A 13,602-nucleotide genomic window follows, 5' to 3' on the forward strand; every position below is an offset into this window, starting at 1 on the left:
AGGGGTATGATGCTGGTGGTGGCTGGAGTCCCTTTGCTTAACAATATTGGAATTTCTGGGCCATTTTCTTTTCTTTAGCCTGGCAAATAATTGTATATGAAAGAGAGCTATACAGTCTGTGCTGAGACAAAGAGGGTTCTCACAGTTTGGACACACTCTTAACCTTTGTCTCATGTTGCAAGACTGTATTATATCTTGAGCACTTCATCAGTACACAAAGAGCGCTTTGGGCAAAAGAAAGCCTCATGAAAGACCTGTAAGAAGTTATTATTATGGGGCAGTACTGTCAATGGAGGCAGCCAGTAAAATTAGTGCAGATGGGAACAGCAGATTATTTAAACATGACTGTACCTTCAGTGGGGTCAGTATAGATAAAAGCAAATAGGGACTGCAAGTTATTTAGTGCAAGTAAAGGCAGCAGATTAAAGATAATACATTGAGTTCATGGGGGCAGTGAACTAGGTGTTCAATGGTGTCAGCAAAATGGATGCAAAAGACAGAAGATTTAATATGCACTGAGCACATGTAAAAATGATTCATGTTATAAGCACATTTGCTATCTGTGTAGTCTTGCATTAAATAAACTAACCCAGATTAATCAAGTAACCGTTAAATAATAACCCTGTAATTAATTAGTGCTCCTGTTAACATTGAAATGTAAGTTAGCCCAAATGGAAAATTCTGTTTTTCGTTCTGTAGCAGTAAACGTGCAGCAAAATGAATGAGCTGTTTCTTCCATTTAAAAAAAGCTATTATTTGTGCAGGAAATAAAGTTGATACATGTATGCCTTCGCTGGGTGACTGGACAGAGAAGTGCTAGGACTCTGAAAACTTACTGAGGTTATAGAAGACATCAATAAAATGGGCCGATTTAGTTTTGATTGACAGGGATCAGGCATAAATACACCAAGAAGAATGGGTGTGAGACTTTTTGGCTGCTGGCTGTCAGGCGAAGAGGGAGAAAGGGCAGAGGGAAGAGCCGAGCTGTCCAGGTCTTAGATGCAGCTGATGTCCTGGGCTGACCTTCAGGGGCGCGAAACCAGTACAGAGTTTGCAACACTTCTTTGCTGATAACCCACGGCAGAAAGGGAATTTTTCCTGAGGAAGCGCAGGAACGTCATAGTTCAATGTGAGCATCTGTAAATAAAAACAGACTATTGCATGTGCGGTTCCCATCAGATAGGACACAGGTTTATTTTTAACACAATGTTTGCTGTTTTTCTCTCACATGTTCAATGGTAAATGACAAATTCCGATGAAAGAAACATTTTACGTATATTGTGCTTCATATTTCTTCTCTTAGATTACCGTGTCAGTGTTGATGCATTGGTAAGAACAAACAAATGTGTTATTGTGAACTGAAATAAGGTTTTATTGCAACTATTATTATTTTAACATGTGCATAAAAATGGTAAAAAACTGAAATGGTGAGATTGTTTTATTGTGTATTTGGTGATTATTTATAAATCAGGGGTAACCAGTAGATGCCTTAGCGAATACGCTACAGTGGTAAAATATTTACCGCTGATGGCAGAGTAAAAAAATGAAAGTTAGAAAACCAGAAAAGCAAGCCAGAAAACTTGTGGCACATGTGTGAATGTGTTCGGCTGTGCATGCTGGAGGCTGAACAGAACCATTAAATACGGTAGGCTGCTGTCATATATAAGTCATCAGCACAACAAGTGGTAATATTTTATTCATACTAAATGTGTAAGGTCCGGTAAATTGTACTTACAGTCAACCCTAAAACAGAATACAAATACAAAAGGGGGTGAGTTTGTCTCATCATCTAGAGCAATACCATAAATATGCTCACCACTGTTATACCGCCATACTAAATTACCACACTGTACCATTATGTCTCAAATAGATGCCACATTTTCTGAACTGGTGAAATACCTGGAGGCAAAGTTATTTGTGCATGGGGTGTGGTCATCAGACATTGCCGTCCTTTGGTGTGACCGCATTTTTAGAGAAGTGCAGAAAGAACCATTAAATAATATTTTTGAAGAAGGCAGCCACAAATGCTGAAAAAGACTACTTAATAAGGCTCTGGGCAAATATCTGGTTTCTATTAAACCGGTCTTTAAGAATGCAGGAGAATGACACTGACACAATTAACAGATTACAGATTAACTTTGAGGAGGCAGGAAAAAAAGTTAAAATTGGAATTGGAGTCATGTAATAGAGGGATGCAATCTAAATGCAACGAATTAGACGGACAGCTGTCTCAGAGAAACATACAGTTTGAGAAGAGGGAGCAGGAGCTGAAACAACTAAAGGGGGTGGTAAGTGTCATCAGACACGATAAAGAGGACACAATTTTGGAGATGCAAACACTCCAAAAAGATAATGTGGAAAGGACAGAGGAGCTTACACATTTAGTATGAAGGAGTATTCATACTAAATGTGTAAGGTCCGGTAAATTGTACTTACAGTCAACCCTAAAACAGAATACAAATACAAAAGGGGGTGAGTTTGTCTCATCATCTAGAGCAATACCATAAATATGCTCACCACTGTTATACCGCCATACTAAATTACCACACTGTACCATTATGTCTCAAATAAATGCCACATTTTCTGAACTGGTGAAATACCTGGAGGCAAAGTTATTTGTGCATAGAGAAGTGCAGAAAGAACCATTAAATAATATTTTTGAAGAAGGTAGCCACAAATGCTGAAAAGGACTACTTAATAAGGCTCTGGCCAAATATCTGGTTTCTATTAAACGGTCTTTAAGAATGCAGGAGAATGACACTGACATAATTAACAGATTACAGATTAACTTTGAGGAGGCAGGAAAAAAAGTTAAAATTGGAATTGGAGTCATGTAATAGAGGGATGCAATCTAAATGCAATGAATTAGACGAACAGCTGTCTCAGAGAAACATACAGTTTGAGAAGAGGGAGCAGGAGCTGAAACAACTAAAGGGGGTGGTAAGTGTCATCAGACACGATAAAGAGGACACAATTTTGGAGATGCAAACACTCCAAAAAGATAATGTGGAAAGGACAGAGGAGTTTCAGGCCATTGAACAAGAAATTGACAAAATGCCGAGGGAAAATGACAAGAAGGACAGGGAATTTAAATAGTGTCAAATGCAGATAAATTAAATGCAGGATATGATTATTAAGATGGGTGATGAGAATTCGGACCTTTGTCAGGAAGCAGACCGACTTCATAAAAAGTGCAACGATTTGGAACAGCAGATATGTAGATTTAAATCTCAGGAAAAACAATGCACCACATTCAATGGGATTGAGGTTAGCCCCACCTCTCCACGAGGGAACAATGTACCAGTAGCTATACCGGTGGTTAGGCCTGAGTGTAGCACATTTGGGGGGTCTGACTCACCCGCCGATGTTTAACGCCAATCCTATCCACCTGAGAAAAGGAATGAACAACTGAATAATGCAACTCCAAATATAGCGCCAAGTAGTCCTATCAAAAATAATGAATTCAATCAAAACCTTGATTAAACCGTTCAAAAAGGGAGGCGATTGTTGCATAGAGGATCACTTGGAAACAGTGCATGATATATTTAAAGCTCTTCAAATACCTAGGGAACAGTATAGACCGTATTTTCACCTAGCTCTTGATTCTGCTACAGTTATCATTATCAGGGGCCTTAATGAGCTTGAAAATATGTCATGGTCAGAATTTGAAAAAGAGGTTAGACATCACTTCTCACCATACCAGTCTTTGCAGGATGCAAGAAAGGCAGTGTAAACCATGACAGCGAAGCCAAATATGTCACTTTGCCAGTTTCTCCAAGAATTAAAAAGCGCATTCTCCCGCTTTGATGTATCTTTTAGCCCTAACTCTGCTGAGTTTAAAACTGCCTATTTTTATGGCTTACAAAAAGACATTATATCACAGTTAATTCACAAATTTGACTGTGAGAAATTGCTAGAGTGGACTGTTGCACAAGGAACTAAACTATATGAGGTCATATATTGTCAGAGTGAAGAGGGCGCTAGAGTTAAAGAAGCAAAATCATAATCTTAAGGCTCCACACCAATGGTAATGGAAATAAGATCTGCAAAAATGCCACATGAATCAGCTCAAACACAGGTCAGGAATAATATGACATCTGATCAAAGAGGCACGCCACAGAGAATGCCATCCCAAACACCTATGTTCCAGTCACATGATCCGAGAAATAGAGAAAGTGACCTTAGACCTAAATATATGGGAGACAGACCTAGGGTAGGATACCGACCCGATATGTCAGGCATAAATAACAATCACAATCAAAATTGAAATCAAAGAAACAGTGGTCCATAACAGAAGCTGGGGGCACTAAGTAGATTTGACCCCAATACTATGGTATATGGCAATCAAGACAGACCACGATATGTGGCTTGGTTTGTTGAAAATGGAAATCAATAAAGATGACAGTTCCCACAAAATGAAAGACAACACATGAACTATACCCCGTACCACTATAATTAGTCACCACTGCCAGTGGATCACAACCAAAGAATGGTCACACCACGCTCTCCACCTCCCATGAATCAAGAATTCAGAAACAACTGAAATAGAAATAATTCTCCTGAGAAATACCAGAACAGGTCCAATCAGGGTGAAGGTAACAAGTACCAGCCTAAGCCACAAAGAGAAGATTCCATGGAAATTAACAGATTTCAATGCCTTGAATCCCAAGTTAAAATGTTGTCTAAGCAAATAGGAAAACACCCTGTGCAGTTCAAAAGCAGCCACAAAGTAAGGGTGCAGAATGTCAAAGGAGTGATTGTGTGCATTCTGACAATACGTGACTATGTAATAGCCCCTGCAATGATAAAAGTACAGAATCCCATGAACCAGATTTGTGTAAAGGTCCTGAATTTGTTGTTGATTGAAACATGAAAATACCCACACAAAAAGGGGGTGTGGATCAATTTAGAGTTGAACCAGAATATCAACGTGCACACAAATGAAAGACAGAAAGGAGAAAATAAACAAGAAAATTCAAAAGTTTTCAAAAATCCAGTTTTTCAGAGCTAATCCTCGCCGCAAGATGGCCGCCTGCAACGTCGAGCCTGCAGCGTCTACATTGGTTGCCTAGCAACCAACTTCACATCCGCATATCATACCATGCGGAAAACCGGAGGCGGAAGCTGGCCCAAGCCGCCTAAGGCCTGTGAGCCAAAGGCCCCTTCTTGTCTGCCCCTCATCCCACTATCTACCAGGGCCGGAGCCTTGCAACACCTACTTACCCACGCTCCTACTCTACATCGGGTGCCGGCGTCGCACCATGCTGCAGGCGCAGCTAGGCTTCTATCCTTCACAGGCCCGACCTGCATGCCTTTGATCCCGTGCTGCATCCTGCTTCAAAGGCCATATCTCACCTGTGCCTGCCAAGAGGGACACCAAGGCACCAAGGCCAAGCAACCTGGGCCCCAGTGCCATCTTGCATAATTGTGCCCACAAGTTTTCAAGAGCTAATCCTCGCCGCAAGATGGCTGCCCGCTATGCCTGCCTAGCAACCAACTTCACATCCGCATATCATACCGTGCAGAAAACCGGAGGCGGAAGCCGGACCAAGTCACTTAAGACCTGTGAGCCAAAGGCCCCTTCCTGTCTGCCCCTGTCCACACCTGTGCTACAGCGCAGGACACTGCTCCGCATGCCCGATACCCTGCGAACAAACCTCTGCACTATCCATATTCGTGGAGACTGCGACCTATCCACACGCCAGCTGACATCCAGATATGACCAACACTCTTGGATGGACACTCCCACTCGGACACTGCGCCTGCCAATGATTAAAATGCATATAACCCTGCCTGAAGTTACTGGCACTATTCCTGCTTCTTTTCGCATACTATACGCCTGAAGGTATGTTAGTCTTTAGTCTGTTGCCAATCTAATCATGCTTAAGTAACAAAGGTATCTGATGAACTCAACTCATTACTGATTTGCTTTTGTGCTTCTGCACTAGCGCCATGTCTTGTTTAGATGTGCTTAGATTTATCAATTTGTTTAGATGATCTATTGATTTGCCCTGCACTGCACTTCGAGTCATCTTCATGTCCTAATTTGCTAAGTTTCTTTTAGGCACACTCAACTGTATTTCAGCCACCTGGTCCTACCTTGTTTCCAGGTGCTGCCCATGCATATCCCTAATATCGCACACTAGCACAGCAATGCTAATGGGTGGTTAGTGCACCTATGTCTGCTGCCCTTCTGATATTGCGTCTGTATGCATCCCAAGCCACTAGAATATTGAGTTTGAACTTTACTCTGCCACTTATTCAACTGTGGTTAGTGCCTCCCCTGCCTCGCGTTACGCCTTCTGCGTTGCTACTGCCCAGCCCGAATCTGCTCACTACACAATTTGCCTGCTGCTCCTCGGCCAGCACCACTCATTTTATGAGGTCTGAGCCCTCTTTGTCCAGGGAGAGTCCAACTCTGCATCGGCCTAGGCCCGAGCACCTGTCCTAGCGCTAGGCTAACCACCCATATTTCTAATGCATTTGCTACAACTATTTAGCATGTGTCCCTTTATCACCAGCCTGTTCGCCTGCCTCCTGCTCTTCATAAATACCATAGCACTGCTTAGCATGTCACCTCACTCACCTATCACTATGTATTCGACTATGCTTAACATTAAGTCAACTAGTAATTCTCCTCCACATTTAAATAACGTACAGCCATTGCTACCTACCAGCTTCCCCGCTCTACCACTCACAAGAATTTAGGACTCAGAGCGAGATTAGCTAAAATGTATGAGCTCCTCACCCGTGCTATACCCACTACACAGAGACTAAGAACCACGACTGCCCGGCCTAGCCTAACTACCCTAAAACCTAACTCATCCCAGAACTCTAACCCCACACCTCCACATAGTCCCTCTAATAAGGGTAACCCTGAATGAATACAAGACTACCCCCCAACTACAATTACTAAAACCACTGCGAGCCCCCAAATCAAGGGAGCCCTGATCAACGCCAGATCGTTAGTAGCTCACGCAACAGAAATTGCAGACTTGATCCTCAAAAAAGACATCGACCACCTTGCTTTTATGGAGACTTGGCTATATCCGGCAGCAGGCCCAATGCTCATGCTTGCAGTCCTAGATAATTATTCCATTTTGAGACAAGACCGACACAACTCCAGAGGAGGGGGTGTTGCTATTATACACAAATGTAGTCTTACCATGAGATTAGCAACCACTATCAACGTCCTCTCTTGCAAACTACTCTCAGTTAAAGTCCCCCTTACCAATGCCCAAACTCTCAACATCCATATGATCTATCACCCTCCAGGCCTAATAGGCACTTTTGATGAGGACATTAACACCATATTATCAAGCAACCTTAAAAGTTCCACTCAAGTACTCACCCTTGGGGACTTCAATATGGGCTTCAATGACCCGGAAGACCAAATTGCCAGTACTACACTTAATACCATCTCAGAATTAGGATTTACCCAAAGAAGTATGGAACCTACACATGCTAAAGGCAGAATACTCGACTGGGTGGCTGACTACAACTGCCTAGCTAACATCACCAACATCTCACCATTAGCCTGGACTGACCACCATCTGGTATCATTTGTGCTCTCTACCATCCGACCCCCACCCTGCCGGTTATCAGGGCCCCACCCACACTCAAGAGAAACAAGAAGAGTATCACTGTGGAAAGAATCATCCCAAACTTACTCCCCACACTCAACACACTCCCTGACAACTTGGATCCAGAGCCATTGGTTGAAGAATACAATAAAATCATGTCCACCTCGCTGGATCTAATTGCCCCCCTCAAACTCAGACCAAGTAAGCCTAAAACGCATCTGAATAAATGGTACACACCATTCCTCAAAAAGGAAACTGTGAGGCCACCTGGAAAAAACTCCCCTCAGCAGCCAATAAACTCAAACTTACTAAACTAGCGGCCCTCTATAAAAAAGAAATCTACCATGCAAAACAAACCTCCTTCGACTCCCGTATATCCAAAGCAAAATCAAACATGAAGGAATTATTCTCCATCCTAAAAGAAGTAGAAACCCCTATAGCACCACCAGATACCTGCATCAAAGATAAACATTGGTGCTCAGAAATCCAAAATGCCTTAGCGAACAAGATTGCTACGCTACAAAACAAAATGTCCCACAAAAAAGCTTCCCTGAACAACCCTCTCATTTCCAAACTTCCTGAGAAGCTTATTCTAAGGGAAATTACCCACTTCAATTTCACCATACTCAAAGTAGAAAAAATCATCTTGTCACTGAAACCCTCCAACTGTCAGGGGGAACTGTGCCCTGCACAGCTCATTAAAGATGCTGCCTGTGACAGCTCCCCTTTCATCATGAAATGAATCAACGCTTCCTTCTCCACCAGTTCTATCCCCACCAACTTAAAACAATCCTGGGTACTTCCACTACTAAAAAAACCCACACTCGACCCAGCCACGCCTACAAACTATAAACCCATAATGACCGTACCATTACTGCTAAAAATCTTGGATAAGGTTGCATACGTACGAATACAGAAATACTTGGAAGAACATCACCTACTAGGAGCTAGACAATCAGGTTTCCATCCTCAACATGGGACCGAGACTGCTCTCATTGACCTTAAAGCACAGATTGATAAGCTTAGAGACAATGGGCTCTCTGCAGCATTCAACCTGGTCGATCATTCTGTCCTATGCACACACCTCCACACATCAGCTCACTTTTCCACTGAGGCCATCACTTGGATCAGATCATTCCTCAATGGCAGAACCATGAGGCTTTTTTCACCTACAGCCGCAGCAGACCCCATACCTATCACCTGTGGTGTGCCACAAGGCTCTTGTGTCTCCCCCACATTGTACAATATATTTACCCAGCCCCTTTTCGATAATTTGGATCATCTCAGTATCACCTACATGAACTATGCAGATGATACCCATATCCTCCTTCCGCTTTCTGGAGATTATGGGAAGGATTTGGCATTGGTGAATAGAGTGTATATCATCATCCAGGAATGGATGGCCACACATGGACTATGCCTGAATGATGATAAAACTGAACTTATTATCCTTGGCACTACTACCAGCTTAAAGAAATTAGGCCCTGCCTATTGTTCTTTCACGATCAATGGCAATAGTATCAAAGTAGGACAAGAGGTTAAAACGCTAGGCTTTTACTTGGACTCTAACTTCGCCTTTAACAGACAGGTGAACTCCCTAGCCTCATCAACAACTTACACGTGTAAACTGATCCGTGCAGCCAAACCCTTTCTGTCTGACACTAGCGGCTTGACCCCCGCCAGAGCCCTCATACTGTCCCGCCTGGACTACTGCAATGCTCCCTATCTTGGGTCTTCCAAAGCCACGACCAGCAAACTTCAAACTCTCCAGAAAAACGCTCTTAGAGCGGTATTGGGCATCTCCAGAAGAGAGCATATCACAGTACACAGTCTACAGAATAATTGGCTCTCTATCAAAGACAAAATTCTCCTAAAAACTGCGTCACTCACTCACAAATCGCTCAACAACGCTGCCCCAATCTATTTGATCAACAGATTTCATAGACAGACCTCCCTGAGACCCACAAGATTAGCCTAAAAAGACTGCCTTTCTGTCCCCAACTTCAAACGTGCCACTATATGGGGCAATAGCTTCCCTGTGAAAGCAGCTAAACTGTGGAACTCTCTACTGCCAACTCTCAGAATGGACTTGCCGTATCAGATCTTCCTATCTAAGGTTGTCTTATGGTTATAATAATAATAATGTGGCATTTATATAGCGCTACAAACCCTCAGGTATCTGAGCGCCGCTTATTATTACCCACGGTGTGTGGTGCTCATTTATCGACCTCGGAAGGATGAAAGGCTGAGTTTGGCCCCGCCAGGACTCGAACCTGCGTTAGCAGACTCTGCACCGGTGTCAAAGCGAGCGCTCTACTCGCTGTGCCACTTGACCGTTTGAAAACGTAGGCCTCCAATCACTTCCAGGCGCCAAGTCCTTCATACTCCTGTCATCTGTACATATTGTATTGCCTATTGCATGTACTTATTGTTGCCTATCTGTATATATGTATACAACCTTGCTATTACTTTAACTGTGTGTATGTATATATCTTTGTTGTTGTAACTAAGCTTTGCAATTTCATGTAAATGCTGCGCGCTGTTACCTGAAGGTATGCTCGCGCACTACAAATAAACAAACAAACAAACAAAAGAGCAGAGACAGATTCAAAAAAGACATCACACGCCTTGATAAAACACCTGATAAATAGGTAGGATTGATTGCTGAAACCTATTCCCTTGTGAGTCATGATACTGATGAAATGCAGACAGAAAAAGTGAGTGCTCAAAAGGAGGGTACAGGCCGGTCACAAGAAGAGCACACATATTCCAAGAGGCCAAGAAAACAGGGACCTTCCAAAATACACATAGGTTTTCTGAGCCAGAAAATGAGAAGCTACCACATGATCTTTGTGAGGATGTTCAGTCAAAAAACTGCAGAGGCGAACGCTGATGGTTCCCAATCAGAGGGGCGGACAGTGGCTACACTCCAGATGGCTTCTGAACATGGAAAAATAGATAAAAATTCCCAAATTGAAATGGGCAAAAAGGAGGGAAAGATATCCTTTAATTTGCCACTGTGCTTGGCAAAAAGTGAAAAGGGCCTGAGAAAAGTGAGTCCTGAAATCAGGGAAATTCAAACTTTTTGTGTGTTCTGGAAGACGTTGAGGACAGGTATTATGCTCCTATTACTGTGGAAGAGAAGTGTGATGCTTTTGCAATGATTGACACATGTGCGCAGGCCACGATTGTGTCCAGAGAACTGGTGAAAAGATTCAATAAAGGTGGATCCCCGCATAATCATATCATAGTGAGACAAAATGAAGGCCCAGTACACATTTTCAATGTTGAGGAGATACCTGTTGAGGAGATACCTATCGAAGGTGTCGCTGAGGTTGACATAAAGATAGGAAGACATAGGATGAGACAGGAAGTATTGATCACATCTCTCTGTGAAATTCCATGTTTGATGATAACAGATTGCCTACAGAGGTTGTTGCCCCTCATTGATGGTGTAAATGGAGTTATATGGTCCCTAGCCAAAAAACCATTGAGGCCTAAAAAGGTGAGGTCACAAAACAACAGTATAAAAGAATGCCATACTGTGGCTAAATCAGATGATGCAGTGGAGGTGTACATTCAAAATGGCTGTGTGCCTAGTGTCACTGTCATCTATTTGTCAGGGCGAAATGCAAAGTGAAAAAGAGAAGCAATCCATGGAAATTTATTTGGATCCTATGAAAAAATGGCAAACAGAGATAGATGAAAATACATTACGCTTTTACTTAAAAGAAGAGAGTGCAAGCAGAATGTTATCCCTGAAGTAATCACAGAAAAGCATATTACAACACTTTCTGAAATACACATGGGAGATGGGCAGCCATGGATCCCTATTGGTGTAAATGGTCATTATGGAATGATAAAAGCTACCTTAGCACTTGAACAGGAAATAAGTTTCATTAATCAGAAAATACTCCAGCGAATAATTGAAAGGGAGGAAATCCCAAAATTCAGAATTAAAAACCAACACGTTTTCGGGTTAGATGAGCCAGACTCGGGGAATAGAGTTGTAGGAAGATGCATGCTAAAAATTACCATTGGCCCAAAAAGTATCTGTCACAATGTGGGGATAGTGAGTGGGACACACAATTATTTGTATTTGGGAAATGGCATTATGCACATAATGTGTATGGTGTTGGACTTCCTTAATCAAAAAGTGTGTTCCAGGTTAGGGGGACCTGCACCTGAGTTTGAAGACAAGAGACATGCTTATCATTGTGCGCAGTTGTTGCTATATGAAATTGAGCTACAGGTGACGAAGGATATTACCATTCCTGCATTCACCAGACAAGTCACTATAATCCTAAAACACAGAAACAGACAGCAGATGAAGGATTATAATGCATTTTTGTGCATACATGGATCCATGAAGTAACAAGGACTAGAATGTGAATATACACCACTGGTGGAGATTGGGGATAGGCCCCGTCAAAATCATGGTGGATAATAAAGAATGTCAAGATATTTATTTAGAAGAGAATTCAGTATTAGGTATAGCAATATAAAAATCACATTATACTACAAATTTCAGTAATACAGTGATTGGGAACATCCCTGAGAAATATGTGAATGCACAGGGTGAGTTGCCAAAGTCTATGGAGTCTCAACCTAAAGGGATATTCTGAATTCAGTCTGTGTACCCTTATGATTCCAGTGAGTCAGTGTGCTGTCACCAAGAGAATTGCATATTATTTGATTTAAATGAAAAAGAAACAGAAAAACAGCATATGGAAATAGAGACTGATATTCCAAAATATTTAAAGGTGGCAACTTTACAAAGAGATATAGCCACACACTTAGATGAGATTACAGAGGTTCCTCTATTGGCGGATTTCCCAAAATTTTCAAAAATGGCGGATGAACAGGGTCAGACTGCAGATGCATGCACGAATGAAGAGGAAAGAAATGAGTTGAGAAAAATATTCATGGATTTTAAAGAGGTTTTTGCCAAAGATGCATATGATTATGGCATAGCTGATTTGCATGTTGCCACATTACCAGAGGGACATGCTAGGGAACCGGTAGTTGTGCATCAATATCGGCTAACATTGGCATGTTTGGCGTCATTAGCTGAGATAATTAAAAATATAGAATCCAGAGGAATTGTCAGGTACATTCATAGTAGCTCAAACACTCCCATTTTGGGGGTGTTAAAACCAAATGGTCAATGGCATCTGTGTGCAGACTTGAGAGTACTAAACACAAAGGTACCAGTGTCTACATGGCCGCTCCCATTTATTGATCAAGTTCTTGCGCAGGTCCATGGGTCAGAGGTGTCTAGCACGTTAGATCTCACAACTTGGTACTGGTGCGTGCCACTGACTTTAGACATACAAAATGTGTTTGCATTTTCGTTTGATAAAACCCAATACACATGGTCTAGAACAACATTTGAGTATGTCAATAGTGGATGTGAATTCAGAATATTTTTGAGAAAAGCACTCCCAGATGCAGCACAAAGGGGGACAATAGTTTATGATGTCCTAATTAAAAATAAAAACTTGAAGAGTCATTTTAATGAGATTAGACATGTGCTTGGCCAGTTACAGAAGGCAGGAGCCAAAGTATCCTTGCAGAAGGCACAATGGTGCAAAAAGAAAGTACATTTCTTGGGCCATGAAGTGACTGAACATGGGTTGAATCCACAAAAGAAAAAGGTAGAAGCAAAACATAAATTGAAAAATCCTAATAATCTGAAAGGATTGAAAAGTTTATTAGGGATGACAGGATATAACAGGAGGTTTATTGAGAATTATGCCGCGATCACTCAACCCTTAACTAAATTACTGAAGCACAGTGTACCATGGAAATGGGAAAAGGAGCAATCTGAAGCAGTGGCTAAACTGAAAGAATGTCCCATGAAAGTGCCATGGTTGGCCTATCCCATACAGAACCAGGATTTCTTTGTGGAAATAGGATTCACAGATAAGTGTATGTCGGCTGTATTATCCCAAAGTCATGATCTAAATCACAAAACTATCGCCTATGCAAGCGTTATCTCAAGTTGAAACTAAATTTA

Source organism: Ambystoma mexicanum, chromosome 2q (assembly GCF_040938575.1).
Source record: "Ambystoma mexicanum isolate Mex_15411 chromosome 2q, UKY_AmexF1_1, whole genome shotgun sequence".
NCBI lineage: Eukaryota > Metazoa > Chordata > Amphibia > Caudata > Ambystomatidae > Ambystoma > Ambystoma mexicanum.